The sequence below is a fragment of the Gossypium arboreum genome, chromosome 3 (assembly GCF_025698485.1).
Source record: "Gossypium arboreum isolate Shixiya-1 chromosome 3, ASM2569848v2, whole genome shotgun sequence".
NCBI classification, from domain to species: domain Eukaryota; kingdom Viridiplantae; phylum Streptophyta; class Magnoliopsida; order Malvales; family Malvaceae; genus Gossypium; species Gossypium arboreum.
The window spans coordinates 18,785,391-18,808,992 of record NC_069072.1 but is presented as its reverse complement, the minus strand read 5'-3'; the positions used below and the strand labels follow the sequence as shown (position 1 = coordinate 18,808,992).

The following is a 23,602-nucleotide window of genomic DNA, read 5'->3' as shown; positions in this document are numbered from 1 at the left end:
TTGTATGTGAGTATGTTCAAAAGTTGGCCAATTATCGAGTTGCCGTGAATTTATTTGTAACAATGTAAACATGAGTTTTATTATTCTAAGTTAAAGGAATATAATTAATCCAACACAAGTATGTTACCTTGATTAAATCTTATTTGAAATCGTGGATTAGAATTCCTTTGTTTTATTTTAATTATTTACTTAGTTTTTAAATAGTTTTTGACCATCTTTTAAAACCAAATTATTTTTACCTCACCAAAGTGTTTTACAATTAATTTCATAGACAATTCTTTTTACAGTCCATGTGGGTACGATAACTCGACATTACTTGTCACTTTATTACTTGTTGTGATTATGTACACTTGCACATTTTTCCGTTGTTCCAACGAGCTAAGAATCAATGTGTATTATCAGTTTCCTTGCCCCTAACTGTAGAGCCAATTGTAATCCTGAAATTAATGCCTCGTACTCTGCAGCATTTTTAGATGCTTGGAAGCCAAAAGATAGCCCATATTGCCACTCATTTTTATCAGGATCCACCAGAAGAACACGCGCTCCTGGCCCTATCCTTGCTGTTGAGCCATCAACATAAACTTTCCAATACTTTGGCTTTGCAGCTGAACTTGTTTGCTCTTGCGATGAGTTAACTACTACATCTTGTTTAATCAATAGAAAATTTTTTTAGAGCCAAATGTATACTTATAATAAAACATTAAAAGACAAAATAAGTATTTATCAATTAAAATTCTAATAATTTGTGTGACATACTACCATATCATTTATGTGAGTGATAGTGTTTGAGATTAAAAATTGCGTGCAGGGTGTAATGATTTGTCGAAAAAGCAATCCACCATGAAATCGGCTAGGATCTAAGCCTTGATCACTGTTCTTGGGCATATTCTATTCCAAATTCTATCAGTTCAATTCCCCATTTGGTCATTCTACCTAAAGTATCCACTATAGACGTAATATCCCTGACAGGATGATTCGTCATGACAATCACAGGATGAGCCTAGAAGTAAGGTCGTAACTTGCAAGTTGTTACTATTAAAGCGAAAATGAGCTTTTCCATCTTTGAATACATTTTTTCGCCATTTTGTAACACCTTGCAAACATAACACACTCTGTTCTAATCAAAATAGCTATCACTGTTACCTCCGAGGTCACTAGATAAAGATAAAGGGTTTCTCCCACACGCGGTGACATCAAAAGTGGTGAGGGTATGAGATATGATTTGAGGTTCTAAAAAGCAACTTAGCACTCTTCTGTCCAGTTAAAAGTTCTTAAGGCTTTAAAGAATGGTAAGCACTTATCTGTCATCCTAGAGATGAACTTTTGAGTGCAACCACCCTCACTGTTAAGTGTTGAATATCTTTGATAGTATTTGAGAGAGACATATCTAGAATGGCCTAAATCTTCTCAGGGCTCACCTCTATATCCCTTTCTGAAACCATGAAGCCTAAGAATTTTTCTGCTCTCACACCAAAAGTAAACATCATGTTTTGAGCTTGCAAAATAGTAAAAGCCTCTGAAAAATTCTGAATATGCCCCCTTAAAGTAGAGCTCTTTACCAACATGTCATCAATATAGACCTCAACACTACGACCAATTTGTTCTATGAAAATATTATTAAGTAATCTTTGGTAGGTTGTACCTGTATTCTTCAGCCCAAAGGGCATAACCCGATAGCAAAATAAACCTTCTTCCATGATAAAGGTTGTTTTATCTTGGTATTTTAGAGCCATGGAAATTTGGTTATAAATCGAGAATGCATCCACTAGCTTATCAATCGAGGGTATAAGAAAACTATCATCATGCACGCTTTGTTTAGTCTGGTGAAATCAACTTCGCATTAGTCTTTTTCACCATCACAACATTCGAAACCCATTCTGGGTACACCACTCCCCTAATGAACCTTGCTAAAAATAGCTTTGCTACCTCCTACCTAATGGCCTCTATGATGTGTGGTAAAATCTTCTTTTTTTTTTTTTTCTGTTTATTTGGTTTGATCTAGAAAGATATATTTAACCTATGAACAATCACTTTAGGATCTACACCAAGCATGTCTGAAGCTAACCATGCAAAAATGTTTGAATTATTTCTCAAGTATTGAACCAAGTCTTCTTTTTCCTCTTCTACTAATGTTGAAAAAATCTTTATGAACTTGTTTGTGTTATCATAGAACAACTACAAAGTTTCTGTGACCTCTGTTGCTTCTGGCTTATGAATTCTCTCCTCACCTCTAATGTCCAAACTATCCAAATCTAAAACTTGACCAACCACTTCTTTGTATTGTGAACTCTACCCCTGAGACACCTGTTCGTGTGTTTGCTTAACTGATAACATATGACACTGTCTAGCTGTTCGCTAGTCAGACTTCATAAAACCTATTCCTATTTTTATAGGAAACTTAATCTTCATGCAAAATGTTACGATTATCATTTTAGCCATTCTCATTATGAGACGCCCAGAAATGACATTATAAGCCATTGGATGGTCTATCAGAAAGAACTAAACATATTCCATTATGGTGTGCTTGTTATCCCCAAGGTAATAGGAAAAGTAATGCATCCCTTACCCTTGACTAGATGGTTTGCAAAACCATAGAAATGGCTTGCCCTCTTCAAATTTTGCTCTTTTAACCACATTTTCTGGTATGCATCCAAAGTCAACACCTCTACAGCACTGCTATTATCAACCAGGATTCTCTTTACCTCAAACCCTGGTATAGTTTCTGACATAACCATTGGATCATTTCTTTCTTCATCACACACTAAATCCTTATCCTCATCATTAAATTCCACTTTCCATTTTTCTTGTTGATGCAACCTTTTCGGTGAACTGACTAACATTACACTTCTAAGATAAGTCTACTGACTGACATTACACTTCTAAGATAAGTCTTTCTCTTTTTGTTAGAGGCCATCCACTCTTCATCTGTACCAATTATCACGTGTATTGTACTATTAAACTTTTTTTTACCCTTGTCAATGTCTTACGAACTCTAACCTGACGGTGTAGCATCCTGAGCCATAAGATCTTTTAGGTCATCATTCCTAATTCCCTCATCAATATCATTTTTCAAAGAAGAATAATCCTCATCTAATTTCCTCCATCATTGTGAAAGTTAAATCTATCTCTAGATTTCAACCTTAATTGACTACGTCGCATAGGTGGAGGGCTTGACAAAATTCCCAAACTATTAACCTGATTAAAAATGTAGGCCCGTGTGGCATTTACGGGAGTATAAGTCTCAAAATTTCCATGAGAAACATATTTTTGGATCATCGGTACACCCCATGGTGTAGCGAAAAAAAATTTCAACAATCGTCAACCAAGGATCCATGTACCGAGGAATGAATTGGGTTGAAATTTTATCTTTTTTATTGAAAACATTAAAAGGATGTTGCTGATTCAATTTCAATTCCAAGACACAATGAAAGCGTCCCAGCCTCTATGTAGTCTCGCCAAAAACTAACAATCACTTTCTCTTGAACTTTTCAGAGAAAATTAAAAACGATTGCTAGATCTTTATTTTATTAAGTTGGTAACCTTAACACACTAAGGGTTATCATCCTTTTAATCTCTTTTATATCACATATTAAAAAGAAAAAACTAGGATCATTCCCTTATTAATAGAGAAGAAAAATGGAAAGTTAGAAAAAATGAATTATATTATTTCCAAAAGAATATATGATTATTCCCTTGTAACAGCCCGATTTTGGGCCTAGTCAGAATAGTGGTTTTAGAACCACTATTTTGAGGCCAGAGAAATTATTTTTAATAATATTTTATGTGTTATAGCATGATTACATGAGTGCATGAAAATTTTGGTGAAATGATTTTAGTGATTTCATGCCTAATTGTGAAAAAGGACTAAATCGCATAAAGTGCAAAAGTCCTGTTTCATTAGTTAAAGGTGTAAATTGACTATGTATCATATTGTGGAGGTCTTTAAAGGGCAAATAGACCCTTTTGAGAGAGATGGTCAGCCATGGGAGACAAAGAAATAGAAAAGTCAACAATTTGGTGAAATTATGTGATAAAAATTGAATAAAATAAAACAAATAGAAAAAGTTGTCATTTTCTCTTCTCTCTCCTTCCTTCTCCACCAATTTCTCTTCAAGAAAAAAACCATGGAAGCTTAAAAATTTCAGCAACCGTAAACTCTTGCCAGTAAGTCTTCTTGGTGGTCTTTCTTGATAATTTTTATGTTTTTGGAACCCCTAAAGCTTAATCTAGCTATTGAGGGGACTATTTTGTGAAATGGTTGATAGTATAGGGATTTGCCATGAAAGGATTTATGTTTTTTGCTGAATTTTTATGGAAGAAAATGAGTCTTGGTTGTGTATTAAACAACCTTTGTGAAAGGATTTTCATGAAAACACCTAATATGGACCATTTTGTAAAAATGGAAAAATGAGTGATAAGTATGAGTAATAATGAGAATTGTGGGATGCTCCTAGTATAAAAAGTATTCGGCTAGGCCTAGGTAGCGAGAAAATTTGATAAAAATCAATTTACGAGCCTAAGGGCAAAATCATAATTTTTGTAAAGTCTAAGGGCAAAATGGTTATTTTGTCAAAGCATAAATTATGAAATGTATTTGTTAGTATGATGATTAAAATAGTGGATTTTATCATTATAGAGCAAGAAAACCGAGATTCGAGCTTAAATTGGAAAGTACGAGGTTATGAACTAAAATGGAATAATTGGCCAAAGTTTGCATTCGAGGTAAGTCCATGTGACTAAATAAGCATGTTTTCCATATTATTGCTAATATACTTGAAGTCTATTTTGCTATGATTGTATTTAATTATATGTTGATGGAATATGACATTCCATTGAAACAAGTAAGTTGTATGTTAATAACGCAACTATATCGTTATGATGTGTGATTAAATTAATATTGCATAAATCATTTTGATTGTGAATATGAATACGCATGATAAGAAATTAATGTAATAAAGACTCCCGGTTGAACATTAGGAATAGATTTGGATATTCATGCCATGACATTGGGTTATATGTGTGCTAGTGTAAGACATATCTGGGACATGCATTGGCCACATTATGAGAGCCAGAGTAAGACATGTCTGGCACATGCATCGGCATTGAGACGAGAGCTAGCATAAGACATGTCTGGGACATACATCAGTCTCAAGATATACAAGCTAGTGTAAGACTTGTCTGGGACATAGAGTTAGCTTATTGTGTGTCAGTGGAAGATTTGTCTAGGACATGGCATCGACACCGATAGATGAGAGCCAGTGTAAGACCTGTCTGGGACACGACATCGGCCTCGATATATAAAAGTTAGTGTAAGACCTGTTTGGGACATGGCATCGAATTCGATGTGCTAGCCAGTGTAAGACCATGTCTAGGACATGCGTCGGCATCTTATCCCATGTTTGGGGCTATTAAATATCCTGTAGTATTCCAAATGGTTCAACGAGAGATGTATGGTTTATATCGAATGATAGAGCTTATGGTTATGTTGTGAGTGGTACAAGCACTTACATGAAATTGATGAGATGTGAATCTAATTCATGTTGTATAATTGATAATGAATGAATATGGGTAAGTATATGAGCATGTTGAGTAACACAGGTATGTATGCCAAACTCATGAGAAATGATTTCGGTTTATGATGCACAATTGGTGAGGATGTAAATAGGTAAGTCATGCCTATGAGAATGATTTTGTGATGACCATATGATTGTAGGTCTATACTTATGATGTATAAACATGTATTTTTACCAATGTGGTGAAAATGAATTAATAAGGTGTGATAAACTTAGTATCATTCATTTACACAAAAACAATTTTGGACAGTAGCCGTAGTCCAACTTTGAAAATCCACCAAACATTGTGAAAATTAAGTTAGAGGCTGAATAAAATATTAAATTAAAGCTTAATGAGTCTAGTTTCACATAGAAGAAACAGTGTAAGCAAAAGAGTTTCATACTATGAAATATCTAAATTGTTGTGAGACAAAGTTAGAATGATTTTGAAATTCTCTGTTCTAAATTGAGAAATTCATTAAAAATTGTACAAAAATAGTCATGGGTTATAATTTATACGTTAGAATTATTAATGAGTTTATTTTCAATATAAATAGATAGAAACATCATCCAAGTCCCGTATTATGAGATAATTAATTTTTATGGAATAGGGGTCGGAACTATTAGACAACTAAAAAGGGATAGATTTAATGAATAAGTTGTACTTATTGGCTAAACCAAAAATTCTAAAAATTTTATGGTAAGAAGATATGTGAGTATAGTTTCACGGAAAATTATCATATCTTAATTTGGAGTTTCGTAGCTCTAGATATAAATAAATTGGTAACTATGACTCGAGAAAATAACATGACCAAAATATAAGTAAAAGTGTAATTATGGTTGTATTACCTTGAGAAGCATGTTGGCATATTGCTTATTATTTTCATATGTACTTACTAAGCATGAAGCTTACTCCCCCCTTTCTATTTCTTTAAGCTTGTCAGGTTAGCTCGGGGTTGGAGATCATCGGATGCAGCATCACACTTTCAAGTCTCTACCTTTGGAATAATGAAGCATATATTAGAAATTTCAAGTGAGTGGCATGTATAGGGATCTAGTTTATTGACATGTGTTATTATGCTTTGGCCAAATGTATTGGCTTATATTGAGCTATATGTATATGGTCATGAGATGTGGCTCATATTGATTATAGCTTGTAAACCTAGCTATTCATGTCATGTTTAATGTTTATGATGCGATTATGTTTGTTTGCAATGCTTGATTGGTAATATGATATGTGTGTTGGATGTATACTCTATGACCAATTGAGGTGGTCATAGCCATGTAGTAATTGCACGTTATAAAAATAACATGATAATGGTTGAACATGAGTGCTTGTTGGATAAGTTGGTAACCACAGTATAATGGTAAAAGTGATAGTCAAAATAACAAGTCCTATGAATGTGGATTAGGGATTTTAGACTTAGTATTGCATGAGTAGATGCATAGCTTGTAAGAGGACACGTTAATGTTATGAAAATGTCTTAATAAAGGTTGTTTAATCACTAAAATGATGCCATGATTTGTGGATTTGATGTGCATAAAGTTGTAAGGGATTATGGGTAACATGAAGGCTTGGAAAATAGCCTAAGTGTTGGCCACATGGGCTGAGACACGAATATGTGTCTCAACCGTGTGAGGGACATGGCCTAGAGACATAGGCATGTGGCCCGGCCGTGTGGATCGATTTGCATGCTAACATCATAAACAGAGAGTTACACGGCCTGAGGATATGAGCATGTCCATATGTCCACACGAGCGTGTGATCCTGTTTCATGGGAAAATTTTCTAAGTTTTCCTGGAACTTCTCAAAGTTCTCGGTTTAGTCCCGTATCAATCTCGATGTATGTTTTAGGCTTCGTAGACTCAAATAAGGGATGACATGCATGTGTTTGAAAAGTTTTGAATTACAAGAAATTTTATGGCCCAGTTTTTGCATGTATGTGTATGTTCAAGTCTGGTAATGGCTCGTACCTTGTCCTAGCATCGGGCACGAGTTACATCCCTTATTAATAGAGAAGACAAATGAAAAGTTAGAAAAATGAATTATATTATTTTCAAAAAAATATAGGATTATTACCTTTTTAATGGAGAAGACAAATGCAAAGTTAGAAAATGAATTATATTCTTTCCAAAAGAATATTAATTTCTATATCTTTTATATTTTGAAAAAATTAATTAATATAATCATTTATATTAATAAATTTGGTAAAATTTATACAATTTATATTTTGTATGAATCAAATTCATATGTTAATTATATTTTTCTAAAAGAATATTAATTTTAACATCTTTTATATGTTGACCAAAATTAATTAATATAATTGTTTATATTTATAGTTTCAGTAAAATATATACAATTAACATTTTGTACTAATCAAATTCATATATTAATTTTATCTTTGTTATTTATTTGTGTAACACAAGTTTGTATATATAATGAGTTTAATATTTAACTATCAATTTAAATTAATTCAACAATTAATTTAATTCATGTGACAACTAAATACAATACCAAATATATTTGGCTTCTTTTCGTTTCAACTATAGGGTGTGTAATAGCCCGTTTTTAGTCAAATCAGAATAGTAGTTTTGGGACCACAAATCTGAAGTCGTAATTATCATTTTATTATTATTTTAATGTTTACAGTATGATATTATGTTGGTGTGAAAATTCCGTTAAGAAATTTTATCGTTTAATTGGTTAGTTTGATAAAAAGGACTAAATTGCGTAAAACATAAAACTTGAGTTTTAATAGCTAAAAGTGTCAAATAGCTATGGAATATTAAAGTGGAAGTCCTTAAGTAGTAAAGAGACCATTTATGTTGATAGTGGATGATAATGGCTTGGCATAATTGAAGTTTTGAGTTAATGATAAGGTTAATTTAGTAATTTGGTTAATTTAAGCGAAAATAAATAAAAAAAATTAAAAGGTTGTCATCATTAAGGTGTTCAACCAATTTTGAGAAGAAGAAATAGCCATGGGAGAAGCTTTACTTTCGGCCTAGGTATTTTGACTCAAATAGGTACTTGCTCGGTTTTTAATGATTTCTATCATTTTGTGATCGTTGTAACTAGTACTACCTAGCCCAAGGACCAATTTAGAAAACTGTTAAAGATTTTAGAGGTTTCCATTGATGAATATGTATGAGTTTTGATGCTTAATGATAAATTATGAATATTTGATGTTAGTTAATTAAGTTTTGTTAAGTGATTTTTTGTGAAAATGCAAATTAGGGGCTAAATTGAGAAATGTTGAAAATGTGTGGTTGAAATGTGAAATAAATGAAAATTTTGGGCTGCTAGGGACCCATATATAATTCAGCCAAGCAGGGGTTTTGTTGAATTATGTGAATTTTTGTGTTTTGTGAAATAATGACTAAATTGTTAAAAGTGTGAATGTTTAGGGGCTAATGTGCAAATAGGCCTAAATGTATGTTTTGGACTTGAATGAATAGATGATTAAATAAGTTAATTTTGAATATATTTAGATCAAGAAAAGCAAATTACGAACTTGGATCGAGGAAAAGATAAAGTTATCGACTAATCGACTCGATTCGTAGTTTTCATATCTGAGATAAGTTCGTATGTATTAAGCATTGTAATAATTATGCTTTAGTAAATTGATATTGCATAAATTGAATATACGGGACTACAGATATGTTTGATGACAAATCGGTTATATAAGGCACTTAGTGTGCGATACGACATAGCTTCGGTTATATATGGCAGTTAGTGTACGATTCGACATAGCTTCGGCTATATATGGCACTTAGTGTGCGACTTGAGATAGCTTCGGCTATGTATGGCACTTAGTGTACGAGATATCAAGTATGGCACTTAGTGTGTGAGACATTGAGTATTCAACGGCATTTCGTGCATGTATGAACTTGTTCTGGATTGGTATAGGTATGTATATGTATATTATGAGCTTAAACTCGAAGAAGTTACAAAGTATGCATATAAGCTTATGAATAAGCAGTTGAAAGGTTTGTTATTAATCATAAATTACATGGTAATATGTTTAGATTGATGAATGTTGTATTTATGATTAGTTAAGTTTATATCATACTAGCTTACTAAGCTATAAAGCTTACTTTGTGTTTTTTTCTATGTTTTATAGTGAATCAAGGCTAGCTCGGATTCGGGAGTCGTTGGGAACATCATCACACTATCAAACATCTAAGTTGGTACTTTTGGATTATACATTTTTGGCATGTGGCATGTATAGGCTAGCTGTGGTATTTTGGTTGTGATTATAGCTATGAGATTTGGCTTGTAAATTGTATATGTTTTGGTTTGTATATATAGCCATGAGTGATGGCTTATTTTGGTATGTTTGGTATGAATGTGGTTATGGTTTTATAGTTGCTCAAATGGTTAATTGATTTGTAGAGTATAAAATGCTTGAGAAATGCCTTGATGAGGTATGATTTTAGATGTTGTGTGGTTCTTTATAAAGAAGTTATGTGAGAGTGAATTATGGTAAATGAACTATATAGATTGATATTGTTTTGGCATGTATTTGGCTAAGTAAATGGTAGTGATTTGAGATTCGGAATAGATGAAATTATAATGGCATGAATTATGCATTTGGTTGATGATTTTGGCTGCTTAACTGTATAATGAAATGGTACCATTTTGGTTGTTTAAATTATAATGGCATGAATTATACACTATCCCCTGGTGTTAAATTGCATTGAAGTCAGTATGCTCCACCTTGTAAAACTTAAAAATAAATGGTTTACAGTGATAGAATAAATGGTTTTAATTGCCTGAGAGTTGAATAACTTAAAAATAAATAGATATTTGAAATATAAATCATGATCTCATACCTTGCAGCTTTATGTTGTAATTTAGCGAGCTCTTTCTTATTAAAGTGGTGAATTTCCCCTTTTAAAACTTGTATGATGGGAGTCATCCACGTTTCTTCTTGGCTTAGATTGAAAAATTTTTGGTTGTCGCTAGAATGACGGAAAAAATGTACAAGTGTACACAATCGCAACAAGTAATAAAGTCACAAGTAATATCGAGTTATCGTACCCACAGGGACTGTGAAAAGAATTATTTATGAAATTAATTGTAAAAACACTTTGGTGAGGTAAAAATAATTTGGTTTTAAAAGATGGTCAAAAACTATTTAAAAACTAAGTAAATAATTAAAATAAAACAAAGGAGTTCTAATGCTAGATTTCAAATAAGATTTAATCAAGGTAACATACTTGTGTTGGATTAATTATATTCCTTTAACTTAGCATAATAAAACTGATGTTTACATTGTTACGAATAAATTCACGGCAACTCTATAATTGGCCAACTTTTGAACATACTCACATACAAAAATCCATTCATCTTTTGACATATCCCTATGTCAATTCAATCGACTAAACAGATTCTAATAAGCAAACATGTTATTGCACATACATACTCATTAAATTGAACTAATCTCTTGCATATCCCTATGTCAATTCAAACGATTAATTAAATCTAATAAGAATATAAAAGACTATGTGAGGTAACAAGGCAGCCCTACCTTGGAACAGTTTAATCAGAATAATCTTGCAAGTTATGCAAGGCAATAATATCGCCAGATACATTGCTAATTTAACCTTCAGCTACCTTAGAAGAATAAACATGCACTGATTAAGTATGGTGTCAATTAATTATAATTTCAATCCGTTTAAATAATTAATTCATTAGTTATTTAACAATTATATTGCAAAAATAACTTATGCATGATTTTACTTAACCAAGCAATTTACCGAGGCCTATAACAGCATAAACATCATTTTAACAATTCAAGTAGGTAGAATATAATCAACCCAACACAAACTTAATTTTAAGCTAAATTTATAAAATAACCATTTCAATAGCATAAATATTCATAAACATGTTCGTCAAAACAACAACAAAAATTAAAATGTTAGGGAACAAGAAGCAAATTCGGTGTTTCTCCGTGGCTTGACTAGTTGCTCCGTTCTTCGTTCTTCGTTGCCCTTAGCTATCAAGGTGGCTTATGAACACCTAATTGCTGCTCCAAAATTTCTGATAAGAGCCTCTTTCCCAAGAGAAGAAATCGACACTTGAACAATAAGGGAAATGGGATGGAAAAAGTGAGAGAAAAGTGAGAGAGGAGAAGAGAGAATGAGAGAATGTTGTGGAATGAGAGATGGATTGAATAATCAGCAAGGTGTGGCTTTTATAGCTGATTGTGGCTGCTAAAAATAGCAAATTCCAGCATCCAAAGAGCCCCCTTATGGTGGGCCATCTACTTGGCAAGAGTTGAGACTTTCAACTTTGCTAAAAATGGCCGAGGGTAAATCTGCAAAGCCACAATTAAAGGTGGGGTTTGAATGCAAATTAGAAGTCTTTCGAGGGCCTTTTTGCAAGCATATTTAATCAGCTAAAATGCTGATTTGGGTAAGAATATGGATGGTTCTAGGCTGCCCAATTAGTGGCTAGTTCGGTTCATTCAATATGGTTCGACCAGTGCGGTTCAACTGGACTCTTTCTCCATAATTAATTAAAAGTAATTTATTTAACCCAAATTATATGGAGAATAAATTAAAATTAATTAAATTATGAATTAATACACATTTCTGGACCGTCTTAGGCTGGAAATTCATGTGCCTCGATACTTCAAATTACTTCTCGGTTTTATGCTTTCAGTAGTGTCAGCCAAGCAATTTTTGCCCTTTGTGCGGATCTATTGAAAATAGTCAAAATTAATCAAAATTGAGTATAAAATTAACTAAATTCACGATGTTCATATTTTTAACACAATTTAATTATTTTATAATATTTAATTATTTTTGACAAGAATTTAACTGGATTTGCATGAATTTATGTAAGAATAGGTATGAAAAAGTATATAAATTTTTGTGTTTCCACACCCCCAAACTTAATTCATTGCTCGTTTTGAGTAATGCACAAATTTTGAAAAGAATTTCTCAGAAACATCCTTGAAAAATTCCTTCAGAACAACATTTTCCCCAAAATTATGAATTTAAAATCTTATGCTCAAGGACAAGAAATCTGATAGTTATGCTACTTAAGTATACATACTGTTCAAATTAAATTCAACAACTTATTATAATAGCAAAATTTAGACTAAATGCTTTTGTAACAAAGGCATGTTAACCTTTACCAATTTGATTTTTATTCCTTTATTCAAGACTAAGCTGCAACCATTAAGCTTAACTTATGTCTTTATATGTTGATCGTAGCAATTTCTCTCCACTAATGTAGGTAGCATTAGGACTTTGAATCAATAGGTCTTTATGAAGGTTGTAACGTCGCTAGGCTAGGGGTAGGTGAAAAATGGATAAATTTTGGGTTAAAAACCCTAGACTCAGCGTCAATCGAACCTTCGAAATTTTTATCTCCGATACACCAACTTGACTTTCATATGCTCTTTTGTACATCTCTTTCAAATACATGTGCCCTCTTTTTTTTTAAGCTAACACGAGCACTTACTTTGTGTACTGCAATTCTCAAGCAATTGATACTTCTTTTCTACTCCCCCAAACTTATTTTTGAAGTACATTTTGAATATTACTGAGTCTAGTGTTTGGGACAATTTAAGATCATTAAACGAAAAGTAATGGCTGATCATTGCAAGGGTCAAAATAAAATTAGGCCATATAGTCTCAAAGTTGTGTTTCAAAGGATAAAATTTTACCATGGAGGGCTCAAATGATCCAAACAATAGTTGCCTAAATCATTTCCAACATTCCATGCTCCCTAGGATTTTATTATTTATGAAAATAGTAACCAAGTTTTAAAAATGATTCAATTAAGTCCCTAGACTTAATGAAAATTTGGAATTGAGTTGTTATTTATCATGGATCACAATTGACCCTTTTATTTGAAAAATCAAAAATCGAAATTTCTATTTAGAGAATAATTTTTCAGAAAATTATATTAAAATTAATTCCCAAGAAAGATTGGAGGGGTCACAGTTGTCCCACTTAAGTTCCAATCTTCTAGACAGAATTTATTTACACATACTAATCTCAAAAATATACCCTAAATCATTTATTAAAAAGGAAAATAAGAAAATTTTAAACATCTGATAAAATGAGCGAAATTTCATTTCGTTCAATCTTATCTCCCCCATAATGTTTCAGGCGCTGAGCATTAACTTGAAAATTACCTCCCTTACCTTGGAGCTCGACAACTCCGTATGGATAGACGCGATGAATCGTAAATGGATCGGACCAATACGATTTTAGCTTACCTAGAAAGAACTTTAGTCTGGAATTAAATAACAAGACTCGTTGACCTGGTTTAAATTCTCGAACTCAAATGTGCTTGTCATGCCATTTCTTAAGTCTCTCCTTGAGTAATTTGGGATTTTCGTAGGAGAACATTCGGAGTTCCTCTAGCTCATTGAATTCAAGCATTCGTTTCTCTTTAGCAAGCCTATGATCCAAGTTGAGTTGTCGAAGAGCCCAGTAAGCCTTGTGCTCTAACTCTAAGGGTAGATGACATGCTTTCCCAAAGACCAACCTGTAGGGTGACATCCCTAAAGGTGTCTTGTATGTTGTTCTGTAAGCCTATAAAACATCATCTAGCCTTTTGGACCAATCTCGTTGGTTTGGGCAAACTACCTTCTCAAGTATGCCTTTGATCTCCTTATTTGCCAATTCAGCTTGCCCATTCGTCTGCGGATGGTAAGCTGTTGTAACCTTGTGTTTCACTCCGTGCTTGTCTAATAACCATTTTAACCACTTGTTCACGAAGTGAGACCCTTCATCACTAATGATAGCTCTTGTGGTTCCAAACGTTGTGAACACGTGTTTCTGTAAGAACTTAATTACAACCCTAGCATCGTTTGTTGGATAAGCTTCAACCTTTACCCACTTGGACACATAGTCTACTACTACCAATACATACTTGTGACTAAAAGATGGAGGGAAAGGACCAAGAAAGTCAATACCCCATACATCAAATAATTATACCTCAATGATGTTTGTTCGAGGCCTCTCATTTCTGTTGGTGACATTTTCGACCCTTTGACATCGGTCACAGCTCTTTACGTACGCATATGTATCCTTGAATAGTGTTGGCCAAAAGAATCTAGCTTACAATACTTTGGCCACTGTATGAGTACCTCCGAAGTGTCCCCCACTCGGAGCTAAGTGACACTGGTATAAAATCTTTTGTACTTCATCTTTTTCCACGCATCTCCTAATCATCTGATCTGCACATCTTTTAAAAAAATATGGCTCTTTCCAGAAATAGTACTTCACATCATGAAGAAACTTTCTCCTTTGTTGATAAGTCTTTTCAATTGGCATCAAACCACAAGCTAAATAGTTAGCAATATCAGCAAACCAATGGGTATTATGGACATGAGTATGTGTTCATCTAGAAACGTTTCCTGAATTGGTATAATAGGAGGATTCCCTTCTTGTTGCTCCAATTTGGACAAGTGATCTGCTACTTGGTTTTATACTCCCTTTAGATCTTGAATTTCTAGATTGAACTCTTAAAGTAGAGGCACCCACCGGATCAGTCTCAGCTTAGCATCTTTCTTAGCAAGTAAGTACTTAATTACCGAGTGGTCTGTATAGACAGTTACTTTGGTACCTACATGATAAGATCGAAACTTGTCAAAAGCAAATACAAAAGCAAGTAACTCTTTTTCTGTTACCGTATAGTTTAGTTGAGCTACTATAAGAGTCTAGCTTGCATAGTAGATGGGATGAAAAACTTTGTTCCTTCACTGGCCCATGACAGCTCCTATCACGAAGTCCATTGTGTCACACATTAATTCAAATGGCAAATCTCAGTCTAGTGTGACGACTATGGGTGTTGTAACTAATCGACTCTTCAAATCCTTGAAAGCTCTTAAGCATTCATCATTGAACTTGAACGTCGTGTCCTTCTCTAATAGTTTGCATAAGGGTTTAAAAATTTTGGAGAAGTCCTTGATAAATCTTCGATAGAAACCGGCGTGGCCCAAAAAGCTCCTAACACCCTTTACAGATGTTGGAGGTGGGAGCTTCTCAATAACATCTACCTTTACTTTGTCTACCTTGATTCCATGTCTCGTTATCTGATGCCCTAAAACAATTCCTTCTCGTACCATGAAATGGCACTTCTCCAAGTTAAGTACGAGGTTCATTTCTTCGCATCGTCTTAGTACCCTAGCTAGATTGGCAAAGCAATCATCGTAAGTATCTGAATACTGAAAAGTCATCCATAAAATCTTCCAAGTACTTCTCAACCATGTCAGTAAAAATAGACATCATACATATTTGAAATGTAGTAGGTGCATTACATAAACCAAATGGCATGTGTCTAAATGCAAATATACCGTAGGGTAGCTGAACATTGTCTTGTGTTGATCTTTCGGTGCTACTGTAATCTGATTATACCCCGAGTATCCATCAAGAAAATAGTAATAGTCTCACCCCGTGAGTCTATCCAGCATCTGGTCCAAGAATGGCAAAGGAAAGTGATCTTTCCTAGTTACCTTGTTCAGCTTCCGGTAATCGATGCAAATCCTCCATCCCCTAACTGTTCTAGTTGGTATCAACTCGTTATTCTCATTCTCTATGACTGTGATACCTCCCTTCTTTGGCACGCACTGGACCGAACTTACCTACGAACTATCTAAGATGGGATAAATGATACCTGCATCTAACCACTTGATAATCTCCTTTTTCACCATGTCCTTCATGATAGGGTTCAGTCTTCATTGTCTATCAATCGTCCCTTTTTTGCCATCTTCCAGATAATCTTGTGCATGCATACAGATGGACTAATACTGCGGATATCGGCAATGGTCCATTCGATAGCCTTCTTGAATTTTTTCAACACCAAAATGAGTTTTTCTTCTTGCTCAGTAGTTAATTCTGCTGAAACAATCACAGGCAGAGTAGAAGAGTTACCTAAATAAACATATTTCAAATGTGAGAGAAGTACCTTCAATTCTAATTTGGGTGGCTCCTCGATTGACGCTTTTGGTTGGGCATAATTCATTTTCTCCAACTCCAAAGATTCAAAGCGGGATTACGGATTAAATCCCCTTTGATTAGCTTCTAACAAAGTTAAGTATTCATCCTCCTCTTCATCATTTAGAGGATATGATGTCAAAATTTGTTCCAACGGATCCTCAACATAGTTGAGCTCCTTTTCCACTATTAAATCCTCTAAATCAGATACTACAAAACAATCATCAATTGTGTCAGGAAATCGCATAGACTTAAAAACGTTAAATGTTACTTGATCATCCTAAACATGCATAATAAGCTTACCCTTCTTCACATCAATAAGGGTCCTTCCGATTGCTAAGAACGATCTTGTTAGGATAATCAGCAATTCTTTGTCTGCTTCAAAGTCTAGGATAACAAAATCAGTAGGGAAGATAATTTTATCTACTAGTACTAATATGTCCTCGATTTTTCCTTCTGGATGTGCTAAGGATCGATCTACTAGTTGAAGTGTAACTGTAGTAGGTCTAACTTCACCTATAGCCAACTTTCTAAATATTGACATATGCATCAAGTTTATACTTGCACCCAAGTCACAAAGTGCCTTACCACAATACATTGCTCCAATGTGGCAAGGTATGGTAAAACATCCAGGATCCTTCAACTTTGGGGGTAGTTTGTTTTGAAGATATGCGCTGCATTCCTTCATCAGAGCTACCGTCTCAAATTCTCCAAGTCTTCATATTTTGGACAGGATATCCTTCATGAATTTGACATAGTTCGGCATTTGTTCAAGTGCTTCAACCAATGGGATGTTGATGTGAAGTTGCTTAAGTACGCCTAGGAATTTCTTGAATTGAATTTCCTGCTTCTGCTTCTGAAGTCTTTGAGGGTAGGGTGGTGGAGGTTTCTTTACTAGAACTAGTTGACTTGTTTTCTGTAGCAATTCTGTATCTAACGGAGTTGTTAGTTGATCAGAATTAGCTGGCTCTGGAATTACCTTGTCGGGTTTTGCAGATTCTGGTTCTTGTGAAACTGGAATTTTAGCACTCGGTTGAACTTCCTGTGAGTCTTGAGCATTAGCTGGCTTCTTTTCAACTTCGATAGTGTTGGGCTCTACTGTCTTTCCACTCCTCAATGTTAACGTTTTGCAATGTTCCTTCCTCGGATTTCTTGGATTCTCCGTATCACTAGGTAAAACACCTTGTGGTCGGTTCCTAAGTTCAGTTGCAAGCTGGCCTATTTGGTTTTCCAAATTCTTCAATGTAGCTGCTTGGCTTTGAATTAAGGTATCATTCTTTGCGATGTATGCCTTCAGCAGATTTTCCAAACTATTGGATGGTTCAGCTTGAATTGGGTTCTGAACTTGTTGGGAAAAACTAGGCGGCTGAGTCGGTCTAGATTGGGCGTAGTTCTTACTGGTTCCAGCCTCTTGGTTACTCTAGGAAAAATTCGGGTGGTTTCGCCACGATGGGCTATAGAAGTTGGATTGTAGTCCTTGCCTTCCTCGATTTGAGTGCTAGTTACCCATGTAATATACAGATTCGGGGTTCGATGGACATTCTTCAAACAAATGTCCTTCCCTACAATAAACACAGGCTATACTCTCAAATTGGTGAGGTGGTTGGGCTGCAAAACTGTTAGACCCATTAGTGGTAAGATTCTTAAGCATTAAGGATATTGAGGATACCTGAGATACGAGTGAAGTGAGAGCGCCCACTTCATGTATTCCAGCGACTCATCTTCCCGACGCGGCTCGATTGGTTGGCCATTGATAATTGTTACTGGCGATCCTCTCGATGATTTCGTAAGCCTCATTATAAGACTTAGAAAGGAGAACACCGTTAGTAGAAGCGTCCACTACCATCCTCGTATGAGCATTGAGACCATTATAAAATGTCTCAAGTTGGATACAATATGGGATTCCGTGATGAGGGCATTTCCATAATAGTTCATTGTATTGTTCCCATGCCTCATACAAGGACTCATCATCCATTTTTTAGAAGGCAGTGATCTCATTCCTCAACTTAGCATTCTTGCTAGGCGGGAAATACTTCATGAAAAATCTTTCGGCTAACTCTTGCCATGTACAAATTGAGTTTGGTGGCAATGAATTCAACCAGGCTTGAGCTCTGTCCTTTAGTGAGTATAGGAACAACCTCAATCGTAATGCATTTTCGGGTAATCCAGCTAATTTGAAAAAGTTGCTCACCTCCATAAATAATCTTAGGTGAAGATAAGTGTAACACCCCAAACCCGAGACCATCGCCGGTGTCGGACCCGAGGGGTTAACAAGCCAAGTTCACATGTTTTTGCCCACCAATTTGACAATTCCAGTCAGGCTGGAAAACTGCGTCACTGTCGCCTTAAAAATCATATCTCGAGTTTCAAAACTCGGAAACTGGTTTCGTAAATTTTCCCTGAATTTAGACTCATATATCCATCCATGGATTTATTTCTAGGATTTTTGGTCGGGCCAATTGGTACAGTTTATTAGTTAAAGTCACCCATGTTACAGGGATCGACTGCTCTGACCTTCGCGCGGTATAACTTAAATATCTCTCTGTACAGGGCTTTAATGCTGGTGCCGTTTGTTTCTAATGAAACTAGACTCAAAATGGAATCTGTACATATAAGGTATGTCTCCTAATTATTTCTGGATAATTTATAGTAAATTTTTAAAGTTGCGACAGGGAACCCAGAAACCGTTCTGGCCCTGTCTCACAATAGCTTTAATATCTCTTAACCTGTAACTCCTATGACCATTTCGTTTCTTCCATATGAAAATAGACTCATCAAGGTTCATTTACATAGCTTATTCACTATTTAATTCCATTCCTATGAATTTTGGTGATTTTTCACATTCATGCCACTGCAGCTGGCAGCATCTGTTTTTAAGATAGGACTTACCTATTTGGTAGTCTCCATGAACCAACTAGTCTTGCCTTACATAGGTCCACATATGATCATTTTAACCATGCCAATGGCTGATCATGTGACCAACATTCCCATTTCCAATTCATAGTCACATCATGACACCATATATATATATACAAACCGCAAATAGTTTAAGTTGATACTTCATCATTATATAAGTTCGCAAAGCATCAATCAATTCAATAACTGAAATTCATTAGTCGATTGAGCGAATGTTGCTCAAACACGTCGACTTTCCAATGCACATATAACGTACCTTATCCTTTGGGCTTTCCGAGTGTACTAATTGAATTCATTTCAGCAACCAACACTCACCTCCAGCCCAAGATTCTTCGAATATAACCGGATATAATCACGTGCACAAATGCCTTGGTCTTAGCCGGATAGAATAACTTCGACGAATGCCTTCGGCCTTAGCCGGATATAGCCACTAGCACAATTGCCTTCGGTCTTAACCCGGATATAATTTCCAGCATAATTGTCTTCGGCTTAGCCCGATATCATTCAATTTCTCATGCACACATACATCAATAATCATTGGACATACATATTTCATTTTCGTTACTAAGGCTCAAACACAATTATAATCATTAGCATATTCACCTTGGTCTTAGCCCGGTGGAATTCAAATACTCATACACACATAATCAATAATCATACACAACCATATTTCATCTCACATAATTCAAGTAAGGTCACTTCTTGAGGACTTACCTCGGATGTTGTCGAACGGCTTTTTCGGCTATTCGATCACCTTTTCCTTCCCTTGTCCAATTGTGGCCCTCTTAGCTCTTGAGCTAATTCAAACAAATTCAATTTATTAAAACCTCATTGTGCTTGCTTATGGCGAATATGACAAGGATTTTAAATGGTCATATGGCCACTCTTTAGCTTGAATACACAATGGTCATGCACATTTTATACTACATCAAGCAATTCAATACAATTTATTTGAGCATCAAGGAAATGCTAAGGCCTTCAATAGGCTACCCAAGGCGAATATTCATGTACATGTTGAGGTCAATTTTGCACTTAATACCTCACAAAAACAGCATGCAATTTACTAATTAATGCTTTGCACATTGTGGCCCAAAACTTATAATATAGCATCAAGCACCTACATGTGTGCTAGGCCGAATTGTGCTTGAAATTTCACAAGCATTCTTCCACATCTTCTTCTTTAAACCAATATATTCATCACTTAGTTCATAACCAAAACATAATGCGAAATCATAAATATGCATATATGAGCATGGCCGAATTTTCAAGGTGTCCATAGCCATCCAAAACACAAATTTTAACTAACATGCAAGAAGCATGAATCATGCTCAAGAATGCATCATGGCCGAATATGACAATCATGCTCCTTTTCAACTTCAATCATGATAAAACAAAGAGAAAATTCAAAATCTTACTCATGAGTAGAAAATCCATCATTGCATGCATCATCATCAAGCTTCACACTTAGCATGCAATGGCTTTATCACCATAACAACTTTGCCCAAATACCATTTCCATGGCATAACAAAGATTTGAGCCATGGCTAACATGCATATCAAGTTAGTAACCAAGTCATGCATGAAACTCCTAACACAACCTCATACATACCTTAATCTTGATGTAAACTTAGCCAAATCTCCTTCTAGGTCTCTTCCAACCCAAGCATGAAGCAAAAATCCTCCCCTTTTCCCTTAGTAATTTCGCCAAGAAGATGAGAAAGGATGAACAAATTTTTTCTTTTCTTTCCTTAGTACATTCGCCAAGCCTATGGAGAAGGATGAACATTTTTTCTTTTTTCTTTTTCCATACTCTTATTTTATTATTTCAAACATGCACCACTAGCAAAACATGTTTAAGACATGTTTTCTTTTGCCCATATTCATCACCATGGCCGGCCACTATAGTCAAATTTGGGGAATTTGACATGCAAGGACAACATTTCCTAGTGTGCATCAATAGGCCACTTCCACATTTGCCTATCTCAAATTCTAAATTTTTTTTCACACAAGTCCTTTCTAGTGAAATTCACCTTTATAACACTAAATCAATCATCAAAAAATGTCATACATGAATACTCACATATTATAGGCATCAAAATAAATTTTAAATTATTGTTATGCCTCGGTTTTGTGGTCCCGAAACCACATTCCGGCTAGGGTCTATTTTGGGCTGTCACAATAAGGATCTTCATTAGGCATTCCACTGAATTGGCCCACAGTCTGAAGCATCTAGAACATGACTGGCTTTAGCTTGAATTGTTGTGCCTCAATTTCGGGTCTCCTAATGCCCGGATTAAGATTGTTAAATACTGGCACAACATATTGTCTTAGGGCTCTATCCCTATCATCAGCAATAAGGATAGGATTTTGAGCAAGGTTTGCTCCATTTCCTTGATTCATATTCTCAAAATTCATTCCTTCAGTCCTTCTCTGGTTTGCTTGTCTTCTTCGCTGTGGAAAGGTTCATTCTATCTCAGGGTCTACAGGGAGTAAGTCAATAATCTGGTCAATACTCATAAATACTTGAAATTATCAAAGAAATATTAATTAAGTTAAAAATTAAACAGAAAAATAAACCAAAATGTAAAACTAGCAAATTCATAAATAATGAATTTTAAAACAGTCCCCGACAGCGACGCCAAAAGCTTGGAACGACGGAAAAAATGTGCTAGTGTACACAATCGCAACAAGTAATAAAGTGACAAGTAATGTCGAGTTATCGTACCCATAGGGACTGTAAAAAGAATTATTTATGAAATTAATTGTAAAACACTTTGGTGAGGTAAAAATAATTTGGTTTTAAAAGACGGTGAAAAACTATTTAAAAACTAAGTAAATAATTAAAATAAAACAAATGAGTTCTAATGCTAGATTTCAAATAAGATTTAATCAAGGTAACATACTTGTGTTGGATTAATTATATTCCTTTAACTTATAATAATAAAACTCATGTTTACATTGTTACGAATAAATTCACGACAACTCGGTAATTGGCTAACTTCTGAACATACTCACATACAAAAATCCATTCATCTCTTGACATATCCCTATGTCAATTCAATCGACTAAACAGATTCTAATAAGCAAACATGTTATTGCACATACATACTCATTAAATTGAACTAATCTCTTGCATATCCCTATGCCAATTCAAACGATTAATTAAATCTAATAAGCATATAAAAGACTATGTGAGGTAACAAGGCATCCCTACCTTGGAACAGTTTAATCACAATAATCTTGCAAGTTATGCAAGGCAATAATATCACCAGATACATTGCTAATTCAACCTTCAGTTACCTTAGAAGAATAAACATGCATTGATTAAGTATTGTGTCAATTAATTATAATTTCAATCCATTTAAATAATTAATTCAATAGTTATTTAACAATTATATTGCAAAAATAACTTAGGCATGATTTTACTTAACCATGCAATTTACCGAGGCCTATAACAGCATAAACATCATTTTAACAATTCAAGTAGGCAGAATATAATCAACCCAACACAAACTTAATTTTAAGCTAAATTTATTAAAATAACCATTTCAATAGCATAAATATTCATAAACATGTTCGTCAAAACAACAAAAATTAAAGAGATAGGAAACAATAAGCAAATCTGGTGTTTCTCCGTGGCTTGACTAGTTGCTCCGTTCTTCATTCTTCGTTGTCCTCAGCTATCAAGGTAGCTTATGAACACCTAATTTATGCTCCAAAATGGCTGATTAGAGCCTCTTTCCCAAGAAAAGAAATAGGCACTTGAACAATAAGTGAAATGGGATGGAGAAAGTGAGAGAAAAGTGAGAGAGGAGAAGAGAGAATGAGAGAATGTTGTGGAATGAGGGATGGATTGAATGATCAGCAAGGGGTGGCTTTTGTAGCTGATTGTGGCTGCTAAAAATGGTCGACCATCTACTTGGCAAGAGTTGGGACTTTCAACTTTGCTGAAAATGGCCTGGGGCAAATCTACAAAGCCACAATTAAAGGTGGGGTTTGAATGCAAATTAAAAGTCTTTCGAGGGCCTTTTTGCAAGCATATTTAATCAGATAAAATGCTGATTTGGATCAGCATATGGATGGTTCTGGGCTTCCCAATTAGTGGCTGGTTCGGTTCATTCAATATGGTTCGACCAGTGCGGTTCAACTGGACCGTTTCTCCATAATTAA

At 34.7% G+C, this 23,602-nt stretch overlaps 1 non-coding gene across 1 annotated transcript; it reads left to right on the top strand.

The window, feature by feature from the left end:
• Window positions 1-18,418: 18,418 nt before the first annotated feature.
• On the top strand, window positions 18,419-18,525 carry LOC128291109 (small nucleolar RNA R71). Its single transcript, XR_008280885.1, has one exon. It is a non-coding gene; the product is annotated as a small nucleolar RNA R71 (small nucleolar RNA).
• The last annotated feature ends 5,077 nt before the right edge of the window (window positions 18,526-23,602 follow it).